This window comes from Mixophyes fleayi, chromosome 9, assembly GCF_038048845.1.
Source record: "Mixophyes fleayi isolate aMixFle1 chromosome 9, aMixFle1.hap1, whole genome shotgun sequence".
NCBI lineage: Eukaryota > Metazoa > Chordata > Amphibia > Anura > Limnodynastidae > Mixophyes > Mixophyes fleayi.
In genome coordinates this window covers 14,055,664-14,066,874 of record NC_134410.1, presented here as the reverse complement: position 1 = coordinate 14,066,874, position 11,211 = coordinate 14,055,664, and positions in this window count along the sequence as shown.

Here is an 11,211-nt window from a genome sequence, read left to right as displayed (position 1 = left end):
GGGAAATTAGCAGTGCCAAGTAGTCGTCACACCAAGGATGAGGTTGTACCAAAGATCTACTGGATACCAACTCAGCTCAGCGGCTGCACCCAGTGAGTTCTACCGTCATTGCCGCTTCCTTCTCTGTTCCTCCGCTGCCTCCTCGGTGGTGGCAGCAGCTGCTGATGCACATGAGGAACAACTGTCCTGGCTCTGTTTCCCAGCACCGAGATTGATGCTAAAGAAAACCACTGGGCACAAAGTTACTCCGAACTGGCGGGTAACCACAAGAGTGCCAGTGATGCAGGATAGTGCAGACCTTCTACAGAACCAGAAGAGGAAGGATGTTCAGTGACAATAAACAGGGAAGGACATTCATGGTTGCCAGCAGCTGACTGGTCTAAGACTTCACCGATGGTGGCTTTAATACTGGCAGCTGATCATCCTGCCGCTCTGCAGTAGTCACACACTGCAGCAATTATTATTCCGCTACTTTATGTATCATGTGTTCTCCACACCTCTTAGATTGTAAGCTCATGTCATTCTATGTAATTTGCATGTTTGCGTTATGAACCTCTCCATGTATAGCCTTACTGTTACGAGCCTCGCCGGGACTCTCCTACCTATGTCCCGGCCGTCGCTATGATGACCGGGACGTCACTTCCGGGGGCCAGCAACGGTCGGACGCTTTTCAGTTCAGCGCCACGTCCCGGCATTACAGGGCAGCCGGGCGCGTGCGCAACAGGGCGGCAAGCCTGAGGGCTAATTAATTCAATTAGGGGACAGCCTGCGTGCAATTTGAGAGCTGAGCTCTCATTGGTCCATTCCAGTATTTAAGGTAGAAAGGGCTTAGCCTCCCTGCCGGTTATAGCTTCCAGATTCCTGTGTTGCTGCCTGCTTCCTGCTGCTGAACTCCTGTACTCCTGGTGTTAAGCCTTTGGATTGTTGCTTGCAGTGTATGACCCCTGCCTGTCCTCTGGATTTGTCTTTTGCCTGTGCCCTTGACCTTTTGGCTTATATCTCCGTTTCTGCTGATCTGCTCGTGACCTCGACCCCTGGCGTGTTTGCTGACGATTCTTCTTAGCAAATGACCCCTCGGCCTGTTCTTTGGATTTGCTGTCTGCCATTACCCTCTGCTTCTGGGTTCCCCGCAACTGGTACCCATCACACGACCCTCTGTAGTCTGCAGCCATGTCTGTCCCCACCACTAGGGGCTCCAGTGAACACCAGACTGTCAGAGTAGACTCCGGGTGATGTTGTACTGGTTGAAGGGGTTCCTGACACTTACGTAATATGTCACAGTGCTTTACGTATGTATATCACAATTTTCAAGACCTGTGTAACTCAAAATAAGATTTCAAAGGGGCATGTTTAACTTGTCTGCACCACTTGCACATGTTAACGCCCCTGGTCCGCTTCCCCCCCTAGCAGGGCGGTGCCAGAGCAATATAATTACAACTCTAACTATGGATGCCAGCAATGAGGTTCGTCACGTCTTGCAAATGCACTTGTGTACAACTCTCAATGAGACTCACAGTAGTTTAGTCTGAAATAAAGACATATCTGCATATTTACATTTCATGTGTTATCAGGAATAAGATTTACTAATCCTCTGTTTACGTCAGTCCTAGTGGTTCTTTAGAAAATCTACCGCTTTCTGCATTTTAATCCTCGGTGAAGATAATGTAAGGGTAACGACTGAACGTTAATTCTGCTTCTGCTTTTAACAAAGTTAACCCTTAGTCTGACCAAGCTGCACAAGTCCCTCCATTAACCTCTACCGTGCCGTACCCTGCGGGACGCCACTGCCTTTCATTGTCTGGCCTCTGATTTCATGTCCGTTTATTGCCGTCCAATAAAAAAATTTCCTTGTGGGGGCTTCCCGTGTCTCATTGTCCAATTTCCTTCTGATTTTCCTGTCTCACGCGGTGATGTCACGTCTCCCATGGGAACAGTGAAGTCATCCCTACGATGACATCAGCTTTCTTCCCTGTGTTAATAAGTGTCAGCTCCTCTGTCACTGTCAGCCCACTATAAGGGGACTTTGCCTCTAGATACTGTAATATCGCAGAGTTCTACTCCACATTCTGCTGAATCTCTGATCTGTCACCAGTCTCTCACTTTACTGCTTCCTCTCTGCAGAGTCCTGTTCTGTCATCGTCTTTGTCACATAGTATCCGTAGTTATACCTGGCAGAAGGTCACAGTGTGACTATTGTATTGTGGTCTCTGATAGTAGTTAGATAAAGCAAATGAAAGATACAAAATGAATAAAAATTAGACAAATGTAACAGACGACAGGGAACATTTATTTAACAGACAGATGTCCCATAGCATCGTTTTCCACTAAATCACACAGAAATGCTTTCATTTGCTACCACACAGACTGAGTCACTGAATGGAAATTCCTCTACACCCTCTATATTAATGGGCCAGATGCCAGCAGAACAAGTCGCTGTTTTTCAAATGAACCTAGTTTTAGAATTGTTCTTCAATGCATATTTATGTCCATTAAGGAATCAGGCCCTTACTGTCGATAAACATTAATATATACAGCATGGAATAGAGCTCTTTGATAGTGAGCAGATCATGCATTATAACTCTACCTCTGTGTACTGCCCATGTTATGCTGTGGTCTCTTTGTGTATCATTGTCTTTACACACCTGTATATCTGTGTGTGCCACTGACTCTACGTCTCTCTAACTCTGAGTGTGCCACTGACTCTACGTCTCTCTAACTCTGAGTGTGCCACTGACTCTACGTCTCTCTAACTCTGAGTGTGTCACTGTCTCTACGTCTCTCTAACTCTGAGTGTGTCACTGTCTCTATGTCCCTATAACTCTTATTGTGCCACTGTCTCTACATCTTTATATTTCTGAGTAAGCCACTGTCTTCTCACCATCATCCTGCACTACACGCTCAGTATGCCTCTATCCCTGTACCAGTATCATTGCCTCACCTCAGTATGCCACTGTCTTATTCAGTGCCCGCTGTTCCCCCTCAGTGTGCCACTGTCTCCAGGGTGGGAAGGGGGGCAACTGCCTCCCAGGCCGGTCCCTTAGTGGGCTACCTTGACTGGGTCACTGGGCTATCTGCATTTTTTGTTTTCCTTTATAATGTTCCTAATAGACTTCTGTGTGAGGATCGCCCCCACCGGGCTAGAGTTTGCCAACCAACCCCTGACTGTCTCACACTGCCCACTGAGTGTGCCACTGGCTCTGTCTGTACCACACACTGTACCCTCAACGTGCTGTCTGCACAGCGTGCCACTGGCTCTGTCTGTACCACACACTGTACCCTCAATGTGCCACGTTCTCCTTCTGTGCCCCGTTGGTGAACTGTGTCTGTGGGAGATCTCGGTGCTGTTTCAGTATAATAAATGATTATCTGCTCAGACATATGAACGCAGGAAAACTTCCATTGTGTATCATACAAAGAAGGAGTTTAATCCACACAGACTGTGACCTTTAGAGTGAGAGAGAGGGGCGAGGGGGGAGGATGGAGAGAGAGAGGGGAGGGGGAGAGCAAAATGAAAGAGATGGAAATTAAATGGTACAACTGAGATGAAAGACACTAAACTGTAAAACTGACCCTTAGGTTTATTTTGTGACTTGTGGGAAACAAACTTATTAATAAATAACAACTTTGTAGCAAATATGAATACAAATATATCAGTGGGATGAGAATATTTTGAAATGAAAAGCATTGTGGCCAAGGGGCATGAATTATCTTCAGACGCTAGGGGCGCACAGAGGATTTTTCAGGGGGGGGTTTCCTCCACCCCCAGAAAAAAAACAAAAACCCCTAGAGAGCATGCGCCCGCTCGGCAGCTCCGCTTCGGCTGCACTGTACTATACAGCAGCCGCGGCGCTGTCAAAGAAGCGTCCGCTGCGGTGCTGTATACAATACAGCGCCGCGGCTGCTGTATAGTACAATGACTATATGTAGGGCACTTTATTCGCGGAGTAGGGGGGGTTTCTGGAGACCCAGAAACCATCCCTGGGTGCGCCACTGGACGCAATGTGACTGCAACCTGGGTTTACAGAAACTTGCACAAGAAACGTTTCCATTTGTATCTGGGTAAAAATACACTCTGGTTATACGTTACTTGCCGTACAGACAGAGCAGACTGCAGGATACATACATGCATATGTGTAATATACAGTACCGTCAGAGCGCATGGAAAAAAACATTGTATTAAGTTCATTTACAACTGACAACTTTAACATCTTGGATTGACCGAACATTTGCTATATTGCGCGGAGCTAGACCAGACACCCCCTCTCTTAGGTGCTCCTAACTAATACTTCCCCCTCTAGCCCCCCCCCCTTCTTTTCTGTGCCCCCCCCTCTTTTCTCCTCTTCTGTTCTTTCCTGGTTTTTACCTCTTGTACTGTTGAACGTGTATAACAATATTGTCTTTATACTGTAAGAATTCTTTACAATTCCAATTAAAATATGTTTAAAAAAAGAATAATTTACAAATCTTACTGTATAATCATTAATAAAATTATGTTTGTTTCAAAAAAAAAGTTTTGCCTTTGTTTTTTAATACATGGAAGACATAAATGAGGAAGTTCTTAATGCATAATGCTCGTAAAATGCACTTGTATAGTTTCTGTTACTTGCAAACACATGTTGTAGCATGTATAGGTATAGTCATCACTATCAGTTGGCACTTACACCTGCCCTGTAGCTGTTGTAAATGATACGGCTAAAAAACACATCCCTGAGAGATGTCCAGAGCTTCAATTGGTCGCCCTCAGCACACCCTTATTGTACATTGCTTACGCCCTTCAAGTCTTAGGCAGTCAGAAGTCATTTATGTACAGAGATGAATTGCATGCGATTGCTTTCACTAGCATAAGCCCCATTCTAGCACAGGCACAAAGCAATTTCACATAAGATACGGTACGCAAATGGACTTACGTTAGAAGATTAATCAGGACCAAATTGTCCAACATTTTTAATGTACAGTCATGGCCAAAAGTTTTGAGAATGACACAAGTATTGGTTTTCACAAAGTTTGCTGCTTCAGTGTTTTTAAACCTTTTTGTCAGATGTTGCTATGGTATACTGAAGTAAAACTACAAGCATTTCATAAGTGTCAAAGGCTTTTATTGACAATTACATTAAGTTTATGCAAAGAGTCAACATTTGCAGTGTTGACCCTTCTTTTTGAAGACCTCTGCAATTCGCCCTGGCATGCCGTCAATCAACTTCTGGGCCACATACTGACTGATGGCCGCCCATTCTTGCCTAATCAATGCTTGGAGTTTGTCAAAATTTGTGGGTTTTTGTTTGAACTCTTGAGGATTGACCACAAGTTCTCTATGGGATTAAGGTCTGGGGAGTTTCCTGGCCACGGACCCAAACTTTCGATGTTTTCATTCCCGAGCCACTTAGTTATCACTTTTGCCTTATGGCAAGGTGCTCCATCATGCTGGAAACGGCATTGTTCATCACCAAACTGTTCTTGGATGGTTGAGAGAAGTTGCTCTTGGAGGATGTTTTGGTATCATTCTTATTCATGACTGTGTTCCTAGGCAAAATTGTGAATGAGTCCACTGCCTTGACTGAGAAGCAACCCCACACATGAATGGTCTCAGGATGCTTTACTGTTGGCATGACACGGGACTGATGGGAGCGCTCACCTTTCCTTCTCTGGACAAGCATTTTTCCAGATGCCCCAAACAATCTAAAAGGGAAAATCAGAGAAAATGACTTTACCCCAGTCCTCAGCAGTCCAATCCCTGTGCCTGTTGCAGAATATCAGACTCTCTCTGATGTTTTTCCTGGAGAGAAGTGGCTTCTTTGCTGGCCTTCTTGACACCAGGCCATCCTCCAGAAGTCTTCGCCTAACTGTGCTGCAGATGCACTCACATCTGCCTGCTGCCATTCTTGAGCAAGCTCTGCACTGGTAGTGCCCCAATCCCACAGCTGAATCAAATTTAGGAGACGCTTGCTGGACTTTCGTGGGAACCCTGAAGCCCTCTTCACAACTATTGAACCTCTCTCCTTAAAGTTCTTGATGAGCCGATAACTGGTTGATTTAGGTGCAGTCTTGCTAGCAGCAATATCCTTGCCTGTGAAGCCCTTTTTGTGCAAGGCAATGATGACTGCACATGTTTCCTTGTAGGTAACCATGGTTAACAGAGGAAGAACAATGATTTCAAGCACCACCCTCCTTTTAAAGCTTCCAGTCTGTTATTCTAACGCAATCAGCATGACAGAGTGATCTCCAGCCTTGTCCTCCTCAACACTCTCACCTGCGTTAACAAGAGAATCACTGACCTGATGTCAGCTGGTCCATTTGTGGCAGGGCCGAAATGCAGTGTAAATGTTGTTTTGGGGATAATGTTCATTGTCATGGCAAAGAGGGACTTTGAAATTAATTGCAATTCATCCGATCATTCTTCATGACATTCTGGAGTATATGCAAATTGCCGTCATAAAAACTGAGGCAGCAGACTTTGTGAAAAATAATATTTGTGTCATTCTCAAAACTTTTGCCCATGACTGTATATACCAGATTGAAAACACTGTTACACATATATGTGGAATTGATACTAGAAACTTTCTTTTTCCGAAGTAAGAGGTGGGGGAGATCCAATCAGCGTTACTGATACATTTGAACTGAGTGATGGATTCATTCCGGCAAATGCAGAGAAGTCTCCGGAACTATGGAGAACCCGGATTTGGGGAACTCTGTGGTTTTGCCAGTTCTCTAAAATGTAAACTCTTACGAGTTGGGCCCTATCTCCTAGGGGTAAATGTATCAAGCTGAGAGTTTTCCGGTGGGTTTGAAAAGTGGAGATGTTGCCTATAGCAACCAATCAGATTGTAGCGGTCATTTTGTAGAATGTACTAAATAAATGATAGCTACAATCGGATTGGTTTTTCAAACCCGCCGGAAAACTCTCAGCTTGATACATTTACCCCCTAGTGTTTTCCTTACGTAATTATGTCATTTTGCAGGTTGTAATTATGTAAATTTGCTGCTTGTATTTATATAATTGTGTTACTTTTGTACTTATGTCATTTATTGTACGTTCTCACCCCCAATGTACGGCGCTCCAAAACTCCTGTGGTGCCTTAGCAATAATAATAATAATAATAATAATAATACATTGAGTTTTTCATTAACCTCGTTGGGCATAAACACAGATCTATCCTGAAACTAAAACTTTGAAACAAGGAGCCTGATTCATTAAGGATCTTAACTTAAGAAACTTCTTAATTAAGTCTCCTGGACAAAACCATGTTACAATGCAAGGGGTGCAAATTAGTATTTTGTTTTGCACATAAGTTAAATACTGACTGTTTTTTCATGTAGCGCACAGATATCAACTTTAAATTTCAGTGTACAAATAAGCTATCAAGTATTTGTTTGCTACATGAAAAAACAGTCAGTATTTTACTTATATGCAAAACAGAACACTAATTTGCACCCCTTGCATTGTAACATGGTTTTGTCCAGGAGACTTAAATAAGAAGTTTCTTAAGTTAAGATCCTTAATGAATCAGGCCCGAGATCCTGAAACCAGAATGCATCAGGACAACTGTGCAGCGTGGTGGAGACTCTACTGTATTCTGAGGCTACATGGCAGAGATGGCAAATTGCACCTTATTAGATAAAACTGACAAATTAAATATACAGAGGTGGTTTTGTCCAGGAGACTGAAATAAGAAGTTTCTTAAGTTAAGATCCTTAATGAATCAGGTCCCTTGACATGCTGAGTGCTTGTGTCTTTATCTGTCGCTGGCATTATCTTTCTACAAAGCAACTTCAGACATAAGACAGGCAGAAGACACCATATACACGTGAGGAAAGTAAAGGAAGACCGTGTAATGCAGCGTGATAGGGCTTAACGGGTACAAAATAAGGAGAAGTGAAATCAAATTGGAGAAGTTAGAGAGATACAAAGAAATTTCCAGAGGAAGACGATGATAAAGTGACAGGAGGGATAGTGGAAATGGAGAGAGATTTAGTGGCCGAGGGAAGAGAGGAGGGCAGGAAGAAAGGGAGGAAGGAAACATGATGTGTAGAAATGAGCGGTAAGGTCAGCCGGGTGTGTGAGATCTGAGTTTCAGGCCATAGGCATGGGGCACAATGTGGGCATGGTGCCACACAGGGCACACAACATGTTCCCTTGTCTCCAACCCCCCCTCCCCTTTCCTCTGGGATTCCAGACAGAGGGGGCAGTTCTGACACTCCCTCCCTCCGTCCTCTGATATTCACCCTGACAAGGCTTTAATAAGACCTCAGGACCCTCCTAACTGGAGCGTGAATAGTGATTATTATACTGTGCACTATATCCCCTCTCCCCGGGGGCACACAGAGAATGTGGGGGTTATAGGGGCAACCGGGGAGTACAGGAGGGGGTAACAGAGAGAGAGGGGGTGAAGGAGGAATGTTATGTTCCATAAACAGAGCTCTTAGCGTCATCAGGTGAACAGCGCTGGGCTAGAAGCTGTTACATGGCTGAGAACTTTCCCTTTTTACTCTCATTACATCTGTCAGCTTCTGTGAGGTTGTAAAGAGCAGGAAGAGGATGCGTTTTGCAGATTGTGAATGTTTGCAGGGAAGGGACAGAGAGAGATAGCAGCAGATCTGTATGTGAGAACACAGCAGAATGCAGGTCTGGACAGACTTGTTTAGAGTGAATGATAACTGCATAGAAGCTCCCAGGCCTGTACATATAGAGGAAGATGGGCTCACTACACCTGTAAATATGATGGATTCCTGGAGCTGTCTTTCAGACTGTATTATAGGGTACATATGAAACAGGATACTACTGAATAGATGGACCAGTGTCTCAGCCTTGCAGGATTAAGGTGCCAGCTGCCGAATATTAGGGCAGTGGTTTCAGTGAGCTCTAATGTCCAACTGACCCGACTTGCATTGTGTAATGTAATCATATTAAAGGGGATTGTACCACGCCTTCAGGGGAGGACTGGCAAATATTAGCAGCCTATTAGGAACATTTTAAAGGAAAAAACATGTAGGTAGACCAAGGTAGCCCGCTATGGGGCCGGCCCAGGGGGTAGATGCCCCACTTATACCCAGACTGCGAATGTGGCCAAACCGTTTTATTTCACACCCGCCAGCACCAGCGGCTCTGCATGATGCTGTAAAGCCCACATCCACTCTCTGCTGTCAGGTACACCAGCTGCGGACAACTTGGTTGGGGGGTATCCACCCCTCTGAATATAATTGAACGAATGAATAGCCGCCACTAACATATAAGTATATTAGAAGTCACCACAGAGCTTTATACAGACACTGAGCTCCAAGCAGCCGCCTAATATTCGGTTTACCTTCCGGTAAATTATTAAAAAGAATTCCTTATAATATACACGTTTTATTTGCAAAACATGTCGTTGTAGGAGGTGATCCTCATACCCAGCTGTGTTTTACCACTGATGCATCATTACATCATGGAGCGCTTCCATAATGAGTCATGTGATACAAGTGACATCACTGCTTACCAAATATAAGCTTATATCCTACAGCAGTGACATCACTACTCTTCTGGATATTAGTGATGCTCTGCGAAAGGGTCATATTGTGTTTAGTAAGCCCTGACCTAAGGATGGGTGGATGGATAGACAGACAGACAGACACAATGCTTCTAAAATAAGAGGCTACTCTGGATTGCAAATTGCAATCTACATTTAAAGCTGTCTCCGGAACACAGAGAGCATTTTGGAATGTGCAGTTCACTTTGAAATAATAGATCTCTGGGATACAGGCTGAAGTAACAGGTGACAGGAACAGCAAAGTATTGTAGGAAGAAGCGGAGAGGAAGAGATAAGATCTTGAAGCAGCAGAAGGCAGTGACTGGGTAGCACCATGGTGGGTAAGTGGTCTGTGTCTGAGCTTCTCTGGGATAACGTGTTATATTTGATGGGGCTGCACTGGATGTACGTCTGCACTGGAGGTACGTCTGCTCTGGAGGTACGTCTGCACTGGATGTACGTCTGCACTGGATGTACGTCTGCTCTGGAGGTACGTCTGCTCTGGAGGTACGTCTGCACTGGAGGTACGTCTGCTCTGGAGGTACGTCTGCTCTGGAGGTACGTCTGCACTGGAGGTACGTCTGCTCTGGAGGTACGTCTGCACTGGAGGTACGTCTGCACTGGAGGTACGTCTGCTCTGGAGGTACGTCTGCTCTGGAGGTACGTCTGCTCTGGAGGTACGTCTGCACTGGAGGTACGTCTGCACTGGAGGTACGTCTGCACTGGAGGTACGTCTGCTCTGGAGGTACGTCTGCACTGGAGGTACGTCTGCACTGGATGTACGTCTGCTCTGGAGGTACGTCTGCTCTGGAGGTACGTCTGCACTGGAGGTACGTCTGCACTGGAGGTACGTCTGCTCTGGAGGTACGTCTGCTCTGGAGGTACGTCTGCTCTGGAGGTACGTCTGCACTGGAGGTACGTCTGCTCTGGAGGTACGTCTGCTCTGGAGGTACGTCTGCTCTGGAGGTACGTCTGCTCTGGAGGTACGTCTGCACTGGATGTACGTCTGCTCTGGAGGTACGTCTGCACTGGAGGTACGTCTGCACTGGAGGTACGTCTGCTCTGGAGGTACGTCTGCTCTGGAGGTACGTCTGCACTGGAGGTACGTCTGCTCTGGAGGTACGTCTGCTCTGGAGGTACGTCTGCTCTGGAGGTACGTCTGCACTGGAGGTACGTCTGCTCTGGAGGTACGTCTGCACTGGAGGTACGTCTGCTCTGGAGGTACGTCTGCACTGGAGGTACGTCTGCTCTGGAGGTACGTCTGCTCTGGAGGTACGTCTGCACTGGAGGTACGTCTGCACTGGAGGTACGTCTGCTCTGGAGGTACGTCTGCACTGGAGGTACGTCTGCTCTGGAGGTACGTCTGCTCTGGAGGTACGTCTGCACTGGAGGTACGTCTGCACTGGAGGTACGTCTGCACTGGAGGTACGTCTGCACTGGAGGTACGTCTGCTCTGGAGGTACGTCTGCTCTGGAGGTACGTCTGCACTGGAGGTACGTCTGCTCTGGAGGTACGTCTGCTCTGGAGGTACGTCTGCACTGGAGGTACATCTGCTCTGGAGGTACGTCTGCACTGGAGGTACGTCTGCTCTGGAGGTACGTCTGTACTGGAGGTACGTCTGCACTGAAGGTACGTCTGCTACGTCTGTACTGGAGGTACGTCTGTTCTGGAGGTACGTCTGCACTGGAGGTACGTCTGCACTGGAGGTACG